This window comes from Myripristis murdjan, chromosome 10 (assembly GCF_902150065.1).
Source record: "Myripristis murdjan chromosome 10, fMyrMur1.1, whole genome shotgun sequence".
In the NCBI taxonomy this organism is placed as follows: Eukaryota; Metazoa; Chordata; class Actinopteri; order Holocentriformes; family Holocentridae; genus Myripristis; species Myripristis murdjan.
In genome coordinates this window covers 6,419,415-6,433,979 of record NC_043989.1, presented here as the reverse complement: position 1 = coordinate 6,433,979, position 14,565 = coordinate 6,419,415, and the positions used below count along the sequence as shown (strand labels likewise).

Here is a 14,565-nt window from a genome sequence, read left to right as displayed (position 1 = left end):
AAATGGACACAAAACACACAGTGACACAACAACAGAGTGAAAGCCTGTGGCGAGGTATCTGACTCCTGTTCCAACATGCCTTGACCAAACTAAAGCAAAGCAAAACATTGTTTCAGGACCCGAAAGTTGCCTCCAAGCTTTTTCAGACAGGTGGCAACCAAAGCCTTTCCCCATAATTATTCCTTTGACGAATACTAGCAACAACTACTCATCAAGATGATTACCTCTAAGCCTAAATCGGAGTGGGGCTACAAAAGGGGATTTGTAGTTTGATGACTCTGTATCATATGGATGATCAAGGGTGGTTCAGTCTTGATCCAAATGTAAATTGATGCAAGTGTAGGTCTGTGTTGGTGATTGCTTTCGGGGCATTGTGCATCTCTTGAGCCATAGCCCTGAGCCATGAAACGTTTGCTTTCACAAAAAAACAAAACAAACAAAAAACCATCTAGATCCCACACACAGTTGAATTGAATACATAACTCACATTACTAAGAGAAAAATGTATCAGCTGAACAAATGTCATATATTACGTCAAATATTTTATTGGTAAAGGAGTAATATTAGGTCCTCTTTTTAGGACATATGATAAATGGTGTTTGTTTAACTTTTTTACGCTGTTTTTGGGAATCACTCTCCTTCAGTTTAAGAAGAAGATAACTTGTCCTTTGTCATGTCCTAGGCCAGTAATCTGCATCTTAATCTGATATGAATCTCACTCTCACATATTTGATATAATCAATATCCTCTGAAATGTTAACTTTCACTGTAACAGTGGGCAATGCCTGGTTAGGATGTTGTTTTCTCCACAGTGCACAGCAAATTGGGATCACTCACTCACTCACAGATGACTGCGAGGGACGTTTAGTGGGACGCATGCGCAGTACCTGTCTAGGCTGCAGCCTGTCAAGGTTGATGCTATCTGTGTGCAACCAGGAAATGCCAAAGTGGCACTCATCAAAGCTGTATTGTAGTTACTAATCTATCCATGTAGCGAATCTCTCAGTTACACTACGCTAAAAAAAAAATAATAAATAGAGATGCTCAGGTGTGCCATGAGTCTGGATGGTTTTGTGCTGAATACTTCTCTACAGGTAAAGCCTGTAGTTATACAGTGAAATGGTCAATGACTCGCATAGGTTGAAAAGGGAGATTTAAGAAAAATAGTATATGAAATAGCAACAAAATTCATGATCCAGTTTTAAACCCAGATGTTTATGTGGAGGGCGTAGGCAACCATGTGATTTCACCAGGTGATTTCACTGATTACCTCACTTTCAAGCAGAGAGAAGGGACTAATCAGTGAAATCACCTGGTGTAGTTTTTGTTTGGAATGAAAACCTGCAGCCTTGTGGCCCTCCATGGCACCAGTTTGACAGCCCTGCACTAAAACATCGCTTAACACAAATTGGCATTTTTGTGCATCTGGGTTTCGCACTGTTGCATGGAAAAACAAACCAAAATTTTCACGGGAACATGAAAAGACATCGGCTTACAGTGATCCATGACCACACCATGGCGGCTTGAATTTCATAAACCCCAGAGCTGACTGCAGAGGGAACTGGAGGGCAGAATACTTTGCCCTTCACTGCCTCTGTGACAGCCATCCACAGCTAAAAGCAATTTACACAGAGCAATCTGGGGGGGCAGGAACGCTGCTCCACAAAGACCAGCGATGAAAAGATTCTTCTCACTTGTCACTTTCACCCCTAAACAAAACCGGCACCAGGAATTTGCTTGTTCATATATGTATATACGTTTTATCCCAAAATAAATCCTGCTGTGAAAAAAAATCATCTGCCCCCATTGTCAGGGCCGTGGCGTCTTGATGCTGAGATGAATGATATGGCACAAGGCAAAAGGCAAGAGAAAAGATGTTTTGATATAGTGCCAGAAGTTATGAATACCGGTGTCATAAATCATCTCATAATTTATGTGGGTTTTTGAAAACAGCTCTCCCTGGTATAGAATGTATGTTAATGTGTGTGCCTGTAGATAGACTGGCGCTTGAGGTTTCAGTGGAGGGTGGCAGGTATGTGGGTTTTATCTTGACTCAGCCAACTTGGTGACATATAATCAGATTACATAGGTAAGGCCACTGTTTGGGTTTGGGAAGGGGATTAGGGCATCGTGTAATCTTGCCTGATTTTCTGTAGTGTCATTTTTCTATCTTTCACATCTGCAAAGTCGGATTAAAATAGATTTCATGGCCTATCTTTATTTAGACTAAGTGGCTACGTCCCATTGTAGACCCTGGACAGACCCTGGACATTGTAGACCCTGGACATATCTACAACTCCAAAACACCATAGTCCAAAACATATAAACAAATTGTATACCCCAATACTTGTATATTCCTTATATATTGTATGTTAGTTTTTGTTTGCTGTTATGTAGTGAGGACTCCTGTAGAAGAGCCCCTTCATGCATTAATGCATTTAACTTGTAACCACCTCTATCCTTTCAGAGTGACTAATGTGTTTTATGTCCTTTTTAACCCTGTGCCTTGTAAAGCAATGTTTTTTTTTTTTTTTTTTTTGTGGTTAAGGCACTACATGAGTTTGACCTGTCTAAACACTTTCAGCCATTGTTAGCCTCTCCTCAAACATGTATACCACATTTAGGATGCATTAATACTACACACAGTGCTTTCTTGAATGATGCACAGCAGAAAGTGAGTATATTTTAAAACTAAATTATGTTCTCCACTCAAGTGTTTACAACTTAACACATTTACCTCTAACTTTAACCTTGAAAAGAAAGCAAAGAGAGAAGAAAACACTTTTTCCAAGTCTCACAATTGTGGCAAAACTGCACTAGCCCAGGAAACATGCAATAAACTGGGGACTTCTACAGAGACTGCCTATGTAGATAGTGTGTGAGCTGCTGAGTACCATGAATGTGAATGTGGGCTGATGATGCTGATTTGTGGGACTCATTACATTTCTGGCATTACATTCATCAGATTCAAATGGAATTCATTATATTTCTGTACTTTCAAGGGAGGTGTAATCCATCCTCATCTACCCCTTGAGTCGCCCTCCTCTTGTTTCTTACCAGTGGCTTTAGCTGCTCATTTACCTTTATTTAACCTCGCGGGAAACACTACAAGAGCACATATTTGTATTTGTAAGTATTTTCACTGTGGCTTATGACAATGCCTAATAGTTTCCAGGGCTCTGTGTCAACACCTATTTACAAAGTGGATTGGGTAATTTGTTATTTCACCCAGGAAGACACATGACATATTTTCATTTTCATATTTGCCCTTCTTTCATAGAATGTCTGATAGCTGCAGGCCTCACATTAACAGTCATCAGTGATATATCTAATGCAGCGTTTCCCAAAGTTAGGATCCATTTATATCAGGTCACAAATTGGTAAAATGCAAAACAATGCTATGATGTGTGATAAAAAAAAAAAAAAAGAGTGCTCTTTTTTGCTTTCCATCTCAGATGCTGAACCCCCCCAGCCCTTGCTCATGGTCCTGACTCCTGGTCCTCAAAACATGTTCGTCCTCTCTGGCAGTGGTAATGTTGAGTTTGACCTCTGCGAGTCCCTCTCTCTCAATTTCATGCATGATGCCGAAATGAGAAGTTTATAAACGCTGGCTTCACCAAAGCCATTTGAAATGCAGAGGAGAGGCCTCTATATGTTTTATGTGGGGACAATTTGGGCCAACCTTTCCAAACGAAGCATCCTCAGCATCGGGACAAATCAAAAGAAATTTCCCTGTGCTAAAAAGAGATTTTTGTGTGTGTGTGTGTGTGTGTGTGTGTGTGTGTTAGTTGGTGTTTTTTTAATTTTCCTAGCAAGCTAGCTGACATTACTTGTCAATGTTATTCTATTACATTCGGCTCCTTAGGGCTTGTACATAATGTGAATTATGAAGCAAAGTGCATATGTTCAACATTGTTTCAACAGTGGAAGAGTCGGTAATGTATGCGTTATGTTTGTATTATGTGTGTATGTGTGTCAGTCTTCCCTTACTGCTGATGGATACATGACCTTAGGAGGAGCTCCAACTGCTGTGGACCTGCAACAAATAATTCAGTATTGTATAATGTTCATTTTGTCCAAAATGACGGGTCTCACATCTGCATTACCCTTAGTAGCTGGCTTTATTTAAACTTGAAACACAAAAATGCTCACATACTTGGTTGTGAGAAGTCCTGTACGCATGCACCCCACCCTATGCTAGTTATTTTCCCATTGCCTTTGGTTTTTAAATCTCCGGCCATTCTCTGGGTAGTGGAGCCCAGCATGACAGACCGGCTGAGGGATGACAGAGCAGGCAAGTCACCCTGTCTTAATTGACCACACTTTAATATTTCTCTCTGACAGACTTGCATGGAATTGATTCTCAAAAATACCAAGCAAATAGCGTCCTTTAGTTTCTAGTCACGGGACGATTCTGTACTTAAGTGGACGGATGGCAACCCCAGAAGTAAGTTAATAATACAAGTATTGTAGTGTATAGCAAAAGGTAACCGCTATTGTTAATTCAAAAAAATATTCTCATTTTTATGAAAGGCAGCTGGTTTGTTGGTTTAAAAAGTAGGCTATCAATGTAAAAAGTAGTATCACATTTGGATTCCCAGAAAAATACAGGATTTCTAATTTTCTTACAATAAATGATGATAATGATAGCCAACCCACAGGCTGCAAGCGTTCTGGATAATCACAGCAGTTGCGTCACTAAGGTAGCTGACAGTTTATTCAGGTTTACCTCATGTGACTGTTTAAGCTGCAGTTCTGAGTGTTTTTGAATAGAGACGACAGCTAAAGAGAGTTTATTGGGTCACAGAAAGCTGCATTTGGAAATAAATCTACCACATCACACTATTCACTTTTACTTATAATTGTACTGAATATACACCATCATGGCAGTCTTTTTCAGGCAGGCTGTGTCTTTTTTTTGTTTTTCTACCCTGGTTGTTATATATTTTGACATGGTTTGCTCAGAACACGGTCTCCTGTGAATTTTGAAAGGAGACAGGGCTTATGTCCAACCTCAGCATGTATATATGAACCTCAGAGAAATTCCTGTGCATTGTTTGTGCTTGTCATGATCTGCAGCTGACTGAACAAACAGCTCGATCGTTATTGGAGAGCTACTGAGGTCATTTGTGGCTGAGAAGACACACACTCATGCACACACACACACACACACACACACACACACACACACACATACTAATCCCTGTCAATCTCACACGTGCACACACTGAAAAGGAAATAGCCTACTAGCGCAAGCTGTTTCTTCTCTTCTCGCTCTCTCTCTCTCCCTCCTTCTATCACACACAACACACACTCAAACACACTATATCAAACACCCCATTATTGCCCCACACAGATACTCTCTCACAGACATTCCATCACACACACACACACACACACACACACACACCTCGACACCTGTGTGTGTTCCAGGTAGCGACCTGCAGCCACATGTTCTGCTCCAGCTTCCTGGATCACATTTCACCGTCACCCCTATGGCTCCCAGTGCAGGCATTTGGCAAAACCTGCAGCCTCTTTATTCCTGATGTTCATTCCCTCTGTCAGTACTGGTGTGACTGGCTCTGTACCGTTCTGCAGAAACTCAACACTGTCACATTCTGCTGTGTTAGTGTGTTCGTGTGCTAGTTTACCAGTTTTCTGCCTCAGGCTATAGCTGTATGATTGCTGTTCGCTTGTCACTTCCCCAGAGAGCCTTTTTCCAGACATAGAAAACCTTTACAGCTGCATTTGGAGATTATCTTCAAATGAAAACACAATCACCCTCTCAGTCTAAGTCACAAGCGGGGGCTCCCCAAAGCTGCACCTCACTCCAGAGCTCAATTTTCTGTTGGAAGCAACCAAAGATTGATCAAAATGGGAACAGCTGCTCCAACACCTTCTTGGCATGTTTGACACTTCCAATATTTCAGTTCTAATTTCAAGTGGTAAATCTGAAAGAAGCAACCAAGGCCAGCTTTGTCTGGGTGGAGTGTTCCCACTCTGATTTTCAGGAAACACTTTTGCATTTCGCTCTTCAGGTAGCCTACAATAAGGAGTTAATTATGCAGTGGAAATTTCAAATTAGTGTCGACATAGACAGTTGTGTGAATCCACAGTATCTCAGTTCTTGGGAATGGGATACTGCCCTCTTTTGCAGCTCCACACTGTGACTTAGGATTATAAGATGTGTATAATTTTGAATAAAATTTAAGATGTGTGAAATTTTGCATAAAATTTTTGGCCCTGTGCAGCTTTAACCTGCTTCATCTGGTGAGTGACTCTGAATGCAATAGCCCTGTAAAGCTACATTATTAATCACCTCTGAGTCACTCCTTCCTGCTTCCCAGACACCAAAAGCACTTCTACACTAATAGGTTTTTTAGGAAATGTTACATTAAAAAGACTGCACCTCATGCCAGGTGTTCAAGACACCATCGTACCACCTGATATTGTAAACAGACCTTCATTTAAATGAGACCAGCTGCTGCGGCACTTTTCATTGTCAGATATGGCATTTTGATGTTTATTTCACTTCCTTAATCTGAAAAGACCGGCACAACATCGGTGGCGTGTTGTAATTAAGAAATCTGAGGTTCTTTACCAAAGTGCAAGCCTGCCTACTTCAAAGACCGACTCTGGGTGAACGTCTCCCCATCCATCATGGTTTTAATATCACAGCAGAGACTCATTACGCTGCTGGACTGTACGGAGGTGCAGAGCATGGATGCTGATATGTTTTAATGGAAAGGGAGGAAATTAACTTTGACATATTTATGTAAATGACAAATGGCCTGAAAGCAAATTTTATTTCACACAGAAGACAACGTGCGAGCAACACTGTTAGTTTGCCAGGTGTTCACAGAGCATCGAGTCTACCTTAAAATGTAAATAGGTGCTGAATAGGACAAGACAGAAAATATTACGACTCCCTTTTGCCTGTGGTAAGGATGTGTAATCTCCAACAAAAGCAGGCTGCCAAGGGGGAATCATCTTAACTTTTGTAAAGCCTAGGAAATACTAGATTAATAAAGCCGCATTCTCATTTAGTGAAGGGTACCTTGATTCTTTTGTGGTTTGGGGATTTCTTTGAAAAACCCTTGACCAAAAAGCACCTTCAAATCATTACTTGGATATTATATTTCAATTTTATCCCAGCAGAGCCCTCTCTTCCCTTTCTATTTGAGAACGGGGATGTAATCATTGCACAAAAAGCAGGAAATGGGTTGAGGTGATGAATAGAGTGGATAGCAGGGACAGGAGGAAGAGTAGAGCTATAGGAGTTTGGCACAGAAACAGCAACCCTCAAAATCCTCTCAATCCCTGAAAAATCCACCCCTACCATCGGTGTTTTACCTTGATTTACTCCTCCACAATCTCTATACAAACGTATAGAGATAATTACCTTTGTGCCACTGGGCCTGGCAGGGCCTGTTGTATACAGTTGGCTCATTCAAATCTAACCACAGTCCCTGCCCTTCTATTATAAAACACCCCAGGGTTTACAAAGCCAGATTGGCAGCTATACGGCTCCATGATCCAACATGTCTGTGTTGCACAAGTCATCACACAGGAAATGGATGACTGTCTTTACATTCAGCAAAGTGCACCATGTGGTTAAATCCACATAAGACCAAAGCAAGCAGAGACATAAAATCCTGCTCATATCTTGTTCTGCATTTACATTCAAATCATCCAGACACATTATAGTCAGAGATGCAGCGGTAGGTTGAAAGTTGGGTAAAATATGGCCTCGGATCTGTTCTCATCCTAAGGCATCACAACCACTATTAATGTCAATTACAAAGCCTTATTTTTGGCATTTGTCTCTTTAATTTCAACGCTATAAATCTAACACTTAGCAACCTAAAAATCACATTCCCATGCAGCTAAATTACATTCTGAGTCACGTTCAGGGGTAAATGTATTTTGTTGTGTATTGATGTATCACAAGCACATTTCTAATCAACATGTCTTACATATCACGTTAGGTGGCATTTTAGCTATTTCCAGCCACCAACACTGCTCGGTTCATGTTAGGTTTAGACATAAAAGCCACTAGGATAAGATTAAAGGGGGTTTAGGTTTAGGCATAAAAAAACAGTTGGTTAAGATTAGGAAGAGGTCAGGTTTTGGCATAAAAAGCACAAGGTTACAGTAATGTAATGGAACATTTGCAAAAAAAACGAACACTACTGTTGCTTTGCACTGGACTTAGCCTCGGGTCACTTGAGTGAAAGTGGGTTATTTGACCCACCCGTCACCCCACCTGCCCCCAAGTGTGACCCTTGAAACTAAGGGATTACAAACATTCTTGTGATACATTACAAATATAACCCATGACAAATAAATCCATGACAAAAAAACTCAGAATGTAGTTGTATGACAATGTAATTTTTAGGAGACAGGTCTCCTCTGAAAGATCTCTATCAGCCTATAAAGGTGGATAAACTGAGTTTAGGTGGGTTTGCCCTCCACTACATCCCTGATTATAATGCCCTATAATCCTTCCTAATCCCTCATTGGTGAAAGGTTTATGTAAATTGTTACCAGAGTTATTTGTACAATGGGCTGTCTGTTGTACATCTTGCACTATCTCTTTGTGAGTGTGTGAGGCTCTGATGTCCTTGCATCATGTTTTACACACAGATGTCCTCTGGGGACGAAGCCCATTTTGTATTATCGTCTCAGACAACATGCTACAATAGATTATATTTACATTTAATGCGTTTAGCTGGTGCACTTATCCATTATTCTTTTTGGATGACTGTTCATATCTATTCTAGGCTGTAACCCGCATCCCATACCAATGTGAACCGGTAGCTACATTGAGAAGATGCGTGTGTGGAGTAACAATGGCCGAAGACGTCACAGTGCAGCCATGCTTGTCTGTCGCTCCTCCACATACCATTAAAGTCGGCTATGTGACTTTCTTTCCATCATTGTGTCTTCATGTCCTCCATGCCAGTGCTGTCTCAGCCAAAATCATGACAGGCGTCTCCGTTGAATGATGTAAGATTTGCATATTGTCATGCTTTTGCTGATCGCTTCAAATTAGAGCATTTGAATACGACTCTCCTGTGATTTGCATGTCTTGGCATCTGATTATGTAGCACATATTCAGACAATCCAGATGAGGATTGGAAGAAATGCAACTCCCTGCTGCTTTTCGCTGTTCAGTCCAATTAGAAAGCATCAGATCTGTATCACATGTGGAGGGTGGGGGGGGGGGGTCACAATTGGGAAATTTCCAGCTGCAGTGTGAACATGAGGCTCCGACATATCTACTGTCTCACATCTCTCTCTGCTTTTCGCTCTGACTTGCCCTCATTAGAAAATAATTTTCTAGCCCTTAGCGCTTCTCTCAAAGGACTTCAGTGCGCAGTGACCCTTGACCTCCTTATATTCTGCCACTTATTATACCAATGCATTTCAACCATCCATACATTACATTAGTTTTGTAGTTGGCAGCTTGAGAGTATTAATATAACCCGTTTTGATATAAATCCCAATCATATTGTGCTCTTCTGCAGTAGCTCAATTCCTCCCTTTTAATCTAATCCAATTTAATCTAATCTAGGAGTTGAATCTTGATCCAACTGTTGCACTCATTGTTAGGCACTCGTTGAGCTAAATCCCTGAAAAAATGTTAATTAATTCTTGAGGAATGCCGTCAGTAGCAGCTACAGTAGCGCCTCGTGCCGAGCAGCCAACAACACATCGCCACTTCTGCGTCACTAGGAGTCTAATTTCAGAGCAGTCCTCCTGGATTATCTTAGGGTGGGGTTACATTGGTATGGAACAGTCCTAACCCCTGTCTGGAAGGGTTAAAGGGTTGGGCAGGGCGAGGCCTTGGATCTAACCTCTCCCACAGCCACAGCGCTGCAGCCCTAAACTGGAGCTGTGAGGTTATATTAGGATGAACCAACTTCACTCATCTAGCCTGGTGGCACTTAACGCTGTCAGGACGTCAGCACACTGAGGAAACACCAAAAAGCAAAGAGAACCGACTAAGAGAGTCTTGTGTGGTCCAGGTTGCCATATATGAAAATGACTGTACTGCAATACAGTGCTCAGTGCATAGCAACCTGGGAAAATGTGCATATGTATGATCATCAGCCATAAGGAAATGAATGGAATGGCCGGGGTTTGACCTCCGACACCGACTTCCTTCACACCTAACTGCAATTTTTAAAAAAATGTCCATCCTACCAAGTCCATCTAGACTCATATTGAGTGTTAAAATCTTATTTCATCCATTTATTTATTTATTCATTTATTTATTGCCACAAGTAAAACAAATCTGAAAGTGGGATGAGACAGTTCCACTTGTCTCCAGCGCTAATCAAAAGGTTTCCAGAGTGTTTCGCTGAATCAAGAGTCATTTTCTTGATAATAGCGGTCTGATTTGCTTTATTCCGCCTGGTTTCATCGTATTCACACTTGTTCCCAGATAAATTCCGTAAATGAGTATAACTGAGCACTGGAAACAGCTGGGATTATCTCATCCCACCGACAAATTTTTCCACTTGTCTGAAGAAAATTTACATTAATGCTGAATATGAGACTAAATGACTTAAAGGACTCCATATTATATCACTACATTGCACTACATTGCTATATTCCACCATACTACACTACAATGTAATGTATTCTCTGTTATATTACTTTAACATGTGCTGTACTTTTCTATACTATAATATAACATACTATACTGTATCATCTAATGTTATATTCTACTGTACTACAGCATGCCATACTATAATACACTATAGTGGATTACGCTACACTTAACTATATGGTCCTATACTATACTATACTACACTACACTATACTTGATTACACCTTTACTATACAGTACTATGCTATACTTTCCTGTACTACACTACACTATACTTGCTTACATCTATACAATACAGTACTGTACTATACTTTACTATACCACGCTACACCTTAATCTTAACACAGAGTATTTTTTTCTGTTTCGCTGTGTTCAGTCCTCTCTGAGTCGGGCAGGGTTAGGTCATGTAATGTGACGGGGTCGTGGGGGGTGGGAGGGGTGCTCGGTGGGTCCCTTTCAAGTTAACTGCACACTCACACACACACACACACACACACACACACACACACACACATGCACACAAACACCCAGAGGGTCACTCAGACCTCACAGCAAATACTATAATTACTGGGAGGGGTCACTTGTGCTTTACCAGTGCTCCCTGTTAACAAGCCCAGTCTGTCAGTCAGACTCATCCACTCAGATGGGACTGGTTGTATGGGATGGGATGGGATGGGTGCTGGGGTGGGGTGGAGTGGGGTGCACAGGTGGGGGTGTGAGCATGTGTGTGTGTGTGTGTGTGTGTGTGTGTGTGTGCAGGGTGGGGGGCGGGGCGGTTCAGCGGTATCTGTTGAGCCTCTCTAATTTTCATTCTCCCTGCTTCCACACTTGAAATACCTCATTTCACCTTTTTGTAATTTTCTGCAGCTCACATTCTGCCAGTCAGTAAGACAGTCTGTCAGCTGCTGAAAAAAAACAAAAAAAAAAACACCCAGACTGATCATACGAGGTAATATCCATCCATCCTTTATGGCAGGCACTTCCATCCAGTCTCCCGGCCTCTAGCTGTCAGAATGACTTCCAAACAGCACGCTATCAGCACTGTCATTAATGAACTTTTACCAAATCACCAATCAGGTCATTTAAAAAGCTCTCAAACCACACTGTATGAATTTCAGATGCTGTGTTTTGTAGTGCAAGCGTTAGTGTTCTGCAGAAATGCCCACATTTCCAAAAGCCTGATTTTACATGTCAGAAACACAGACTTTGCAACTGATCATTAACACTGACATTTGCTTTTTACAAGTTATTAAACATGAACAATAATTTGACAAGGCCCCATGGTCATGAAACATAAGATTACCACTTGAAAATCAATCATTTGCTTGTTTGTCTCTACATTTAACTGTCAGTTGAAAGTAAAAGTCTTTGGCACCTATACACGACTGTGTTGCCTCAGGTAACTTGCAGGTCACATGAGGTTTTCCTCCAACCAACTTGCAAAATAACGGCTTGCAAAACAACCTGTTGCTTTCCAAATGGAAAAGTCACTTCTAAAGAATTTCACCAGTGCGAGGAAGGTTATCTTAGCACTCGTCATCACAGTCGCCCTGGTGGCACAAGCTATCCTCCAGCTCATGCACACTGTCCATTGCTGTGCCACTGAAATGCAGATGACCCAATGATCTGATTTGAATTCATACAAAATGCAATTCCATCGCTGCAGCAGTTTGTGACAGATATCCCAGCTGGGAGAAAAGAGGAGGGGATTTTGCTATGACCAGTGAAACTTCAAGATCTTGTCTGCATGCGTTGGCTTGTGCTTCTGCTGCTGCTCTCTTCCTTCCACCTCTCCCATGCAAATGCCACAAGCAAATGAGATAACTGTCAGCGGTCAAAGCTAACAAATCATTTCAGTGACTTAAATAATAGCTCGTGCAGACACTCTCACATTTCAGAAATCTTTTTGGGTGACACTTCACCTGATGTTGTGTTCATAAGCCAACATAAAGGATCATGAGCAAATTATAAGCATATTGGCGCATGATAATTATAGTTAGTGCATAATCTAGTAAACACAGTGTGCAAAACCTTTAGGGGTGTGAGGACTTAAGGCATGATGTTACACTGATGATAATTATTGTTTCTGATTTTGAACAGTCATGATGCACTTCAGGTAAAGTATTATTAAATTATTTATTGAAGTTTGCGGTTAAAGCTTCGCCTAAGCAGCACTTATCAGTACTCATAGATACTAAATAGAGGTATTATTGATCAGAGTAAACACTGAGCCAGTTGAATGTGTAAGCCAGCGCGAGCGGTGAATGACAGAGGAAAGTCTACCTGAGGTCCAGTTGAGTGACTCTTCCAGGAAGCTCTTTCTCTCCTCTCCTCTTACGCTTCAGGGACTTTAAAAATCCTTTGACAGGATGGTGACAAACACTGTACTCCCATAGCGGTTTAGTGTAAATTCCATGAAAACACACACACACACGCGTGCGCCACTGTAGGAGTGTGTTTCCTACCGATCACACTAGCGCGAACTTAACTTCAGTCCTTTGAAAGGCTCTGAACCAAAGTGCTGCTGAGACACCTCACACACTCCCTCAGGAGTCCCATCTCCTCCCACTTCTCACACTGTCCCTCCTCCCACAACACACACACACACACACACACACACACACACACACACACACCTCCTATGTGCACAGATTGTGGGCTGCCCCCCCTTCTTGCCTATGGGCTTGGGCCTTTGGGCCTAAGCCAGAACTGTGTTCCCAGGGTGTGTGTGTGTGTGTGTGTGTGTGTGTGTGTGTGTGTGTGTGTCTGTTTATGTGTTTGCCAGTTGAAACAACACTTTTGGTGCTCTTGTCCTGTAGCCAGTACTGCCAGTGAGCTTTGGGAAGTCAGATGTTGGTCCCTCTGCACGACACAGAATTCAATTTGAGTCATGTCATTTCAGTTACTTTTTCAATAATTTTGAATATATTTTTTAAGCAATTTAAAAAAAAAATCATTTAAAAACTTTAGTCTCATGAATTTTCCTTTGCAGACAAAGATTAAAACACATTGAAATACTGTGAGTACAATACAGTGCTTGAAACAAAATCACACTGGAAAAAAAATGAATCAAAAAACGCTTCAAAGTTTCAGTAAGTGAATGCAACATGACTCCTGACTAGATTCACTATGTGACTCACAAGAAATAAGTAATGTGAGCCACCTCAGCCTAATGCAGGGGACTAATTAGCCGCTGTGGTTTTTAAGTCGCACTGCCCCTGCCTGAAAATCAACAGGCTTTGTGTTTTTATTGTGTAAACACCAGCGCACATGCTCAGTGCACACTCCCGCACATGCCGGCTCCAGGCCGTGACTGTGGCAAGGAACAAAAAAAGTGGAGGGCAGGGGCCGGGTGGGGACGGGGTGTAACTTTAGCAGAGAAATAACTAAAGGGGCATTAAGTGCATTATGTGACTTTATGTTTTAAAACGCAACACAAGCTAGAAAGTGAGTCAAAGGCAGAAATCTCAGCACCTGGGGCTGACTAAGTGTTGATCAACAGCCCTATAAAACCTGACAGATACAGTATGTTTCACTTCTCTTGTGCCACGGGACAGCACTTGTAGGACATATCTAAGCACTATAGCACAAATCTTACATAATGCACCATTAAAAGTGTAGGTCAGATGTCCTGGGACAGAAGCTCTGGATTTCTTCATCCTGCTGACACTTTCCAGACGATGCACCAGAGGCTATATCTGGAGGTTCAACCATCAAAGAAATACTGGCTCTTCCTCTCGGGTCAAATCACAGAGAATCTATTACCCTCCTTCACTACCTGGATCAGCAGCTTCCACACAAGTTGCACATTTTAATTCCTCTCCATGCTGCCAAAAAGATCATCCGTATTGACACCCGAGCCCTCTCGCACCGGGAAGTATTGGGACAGACAGCTTGCAGGCAGGCAATGAAAACTCTGGCAGACCTGAGCAGAGACGACCGTCAGC

General features: G+C 41.7%; 1 protein-coding gene across 1 annotated transcript in view; it reads right to left on the bottom strand.

Annotated features, from left to right (window-relative positions):
- fat2 (FAT atypical cadherin 2) overlaps positions 1-13,119 on the bottom strand; it is a 106,182-nt gene extending 93,063 nt beyond the window's left edge. The window contains exon 1 of the mRNA XM_030061765.1: positions 12,902-13,119. The gene's annotated coding sequence lies outside the window, so the exon portion shown is untranslated. The remainder of the gene's footprint in view (positions 1-12,901) is intronic.
- Between the last annotated feature and the right edge of the window lie 1,446 nt (positions 13,120-14,565).